This window comes from Brassica oleracea, chromosome C3, assembly GCF_000695525.1.
Source record: "Brassica oleracea var. oleracea cultivar TO1000 chromosome C3, BOL, whole genome shotgun sequence".
Taxonomy (NCBI): Eukaryota; Viridiplantae; Streptophyta; class Magnoliopsida; order Brassicales; family Brassicaceae; genus Brassica; species Brassica oleracea.
In genome coordinates this window covers 19,103,785-19,107,498 of record NC_027750.1, presented here as the reverse complement: position 1 = coordinate 19,107,498, position 3,714 = coordinate 19,103,785, and positions in this window count along the sequence as shown.

The following is a 3,714-nucleotide window of genomic DNA, read 5'->3' as shown; positions in this document are numbered from 1 at the left end:
AAAACTTCCTACTCATATGATTTTATTAATATTTGTATATTTGGTGTAACAAAATTTAAAATCGGTAATCAGAAAACTTTTAATGTGAAATTTATTAGTACACATTTTAAAATTAAAATATTAAGATTTCAATAATTTTTCAATGAAAATTTTGAAATTAACATATTTTATATCGTATATAATTTTGTTTAAATGATATTAGTATATATACATATATATAGTATGAATATCTATTAATAGGACTTCATATTCATACGATTTATGATCATTTGTATTTTGATTGAACAATAAAAATTAAACCATTGTTCACAAAATTTTTAATGTGGGACTTTTACCATTTTTAGTAATTTATAGTCATTTTAAAAGTTTTTAAATATAACATATAAGAAAAAACTAAATTTTTTATTATATGTTTATTGTGATTTCTTAATTTCTTTTAATAATATAAAATTAAACAAAAAAAAGAGCGGATACAAAAATTGTTATCAAATATATATTATTCCTAATCATTGATTGTCACATATATATTAATCATATTAGACTTCATATCACACAAATCTTAAAATTACATTTTTTTTCCAAATCTATAAAATTTATTTCACAATCCCAAAATCACATTTTCTCGTCAAGATAAAATTATATTTTATGCCAAAATCGTCAAAATATATATATTCCAGATAAAACCACAAAATTGTATTATATTATAAAATAACATAATTATATTTTATCACAATTAAATTTTCAGTCAAAACCATCAAATCATATTTTCACTAAAATAATACACATTTTTTCGTCAAAATTAAATAATTTTATTTTCCATGTTTTGATAAACAACCCAAGTTTAAATGCACATTTTTGTTTTATTTGATAAACTATATCATGATCCGTGGGACAACGCAGATGTTATTTTAGATTAGAAAACTCATAAATTAATTGAATGTTGTTTAGTGTTAAGACTGTAGTTGTATAATATTTATTTTTGTGTATAAGTATATATCATACTAACTACAATTTAAATAAATTCTCTTATGCTCTATATATTTCCATTATTACATAAAGTTAATATTTTTAATTGATAAAAATGTATGTAAATTTTATTCAATTAGCTATATAATATTATATAGCTTTATTTTGTATATATATTTTTAATGAAATCATTCAGATTTGTTTGAAAAGAATTGAGCCAACAAAAAAGGATATGGATATAAGTAGAGATTTGCCCCAATGGATTTTGTTCATTATCCATTTCTAAATTGAAGCTCATCATCTTACAGCATTTCACCAGGAACAACAAATAAACGTTTGTATAATCTTTTTGTTTTTGTTTCTGTCGGGTCCGAGCAGATTATTTGTTGTTACAATTATATAAACTATTTTTATAGACTTTTAAAGCGCTAGAATAATTTTTAACAAATGTTTTAACATTTTTATTTTAATGTATTTGAATTTTTTGGTTATTAAATATAAAATCATATAATATGTTATTTAATTCATTTTTTGTTACTTAAATTTTCGTTTTGAATTTTAATAAATCTTTGTAACTTATTTTATTAATTCTATGATATATTTTGATAAATTTTTATCTATATAATTTATTTGATGTCAATTTATTGCAATTTATTTATGTACAATATTTAATTTAATATGCAAGTTTATTTAAATTTAAATGATGGTAAGTTTTATTTATGAAAATACAAATACAATAATCAATAAATTTAATTTATTTGATATTGATTGAAATTATTTTGTGTTATTTAAACTTGCTAAAAAGTTATATTTATTTTGATTTTTCATTAATTATTTGAACGCTTTAGTGAGTTAAATTGTTTTATATTGTTTGGACACGAGATTAATTATTATGTTGTTTGGAAACATAGATAATAGTGTAATATTATTTCCATAATTATTTTATAATGAAAGGGTATATTTAATTTAAAATGCTACCAAAAAAGGTTGGGTCTAAGAAAATATTTCATTTTGTTGTAAAAGAATGAGGAATTCTTCTGTGTATTATTAATGAATCATAAAGTTCTTTTATATAGGAATTACAAAGTATAAGAAAAATGAAAGTATCCAAAACCTAATACAACTGGAAATAGGAAAACTACTAAAACAGAGAAAAGGAAACTGGTAGTGGCCGACTCTGAACCTCCTCTTGGCCGACTGGGCTTTCTTCTGGTCTTGGTTATGGGCCATCCACTTAATGATTTATAACACTCCCCCTTGGATGCCATAACCATATGGGTTTGTATCATGCACGAGGTTGCCTCATTAAAACCTTTCTAGGAAAACCAAAAACCTAAGGTGGGAAAAATGGAAACCGTAGATTAGTAAAAAGAGTACAATGCATGAAACTCCCCCTGATGAATGCATCACTGAAGATCCTTCAGTTGGCGCATTCCTATCTGATAAATAAGCTTCTTGAACGTTGAGGTTGGCAAAGACTTGGTGAAAAGATCGGCTGAATTGTCAATTGACCGAACTTGAACCACTTGAACTTCTTTGGCCTTCTGTAGATCGTGGGTGAAAAAGAATTTGGGCAAGATATGCTTTGTCCTATCTCCTTTGATGTATCCATCTTTGAGCTGAGCTATGCAAGCTGCATTGTCCTCATAGATGGTTGTTGGCTCTTCCTTTCCCACGGCCAAACCACTCTCTACACGGACGTGGCCGGTCATGTTCCTCAACCACTCTCTAACGGCTTGCTTTATACATTGCTATGATCTCGGCGTGATTAGAAGATGTGGCCACTAAGGATTGTTTTGTAGAACGCCAGCATATTGCTGCTCCACCATATATAAAAACCTATCCAGTCTGAGATCTAGCATTATGTGGATCAGATAAGTATCCTGCATCAGCATATCCAAATCTCTTGGCCCGGTTGGTATAGAACAAACCGAGATCTTTTGTTCCTTGCAGGTATCTGAACAGATGTTTTATTCCATTCCAGTGCCTCTGAGTTGGACAAGGGCTAAATCTAGATAATAGATTCACGGCAAAACAAATGTCTGGTCTAGTGTGGATAGCCAAGTACATTAAAGCTCCAATGGCACTTAAGTTAGGCACTTCCGGACAGAGCACTTTCTCGTCCAGTTTCTTTGGTCCGAACGGATCCTTCTCTAGGTCTAAGGACCTCACGACCATAGGACTCGACAGGGGATGGGCCTGGTCCATATTAAACTTCTTGAGTATCTTTTCTGTATATGCCAACTGATGCACAAGGATTCCATTGTTTACATACTCAAGTTGCTGTCCCAAACAGAACTTAGTTTTTCCTAAGTCTTTCATTTCAAATTCTTTCTTTAGACATTCGACTATTTGAGAAATCTCTCTAGAGGTTCCTATAATGTTCAGGTCGTCCACATATACCGACATGATTACAAAGCCCTTGTTGTCGAATTTCTTGATAAAAATACATAGACTTATTGGATCGTTCTTATAACCCTCTTTCACTAGGTACTCTGATAATCAATTGTACCACATTCGACCTGATTGTTTCAAACCGTACAAGGAATTATTCAGCTTAATACAATGATGTTCTCGAGAACCTTTCTTATCTTTGAGCTCAAGACCCTCTGGAACTTTCATATAGATTTCATTATCCAGTGGTCCGTACAAGCATGCAGTCACTACATCCATTAGGCGTAAATCCAACTTTTCTTTTATGGCCAGACTGATTAGAAATCGTAATGTAGTTGCATCCACCACAGGGGA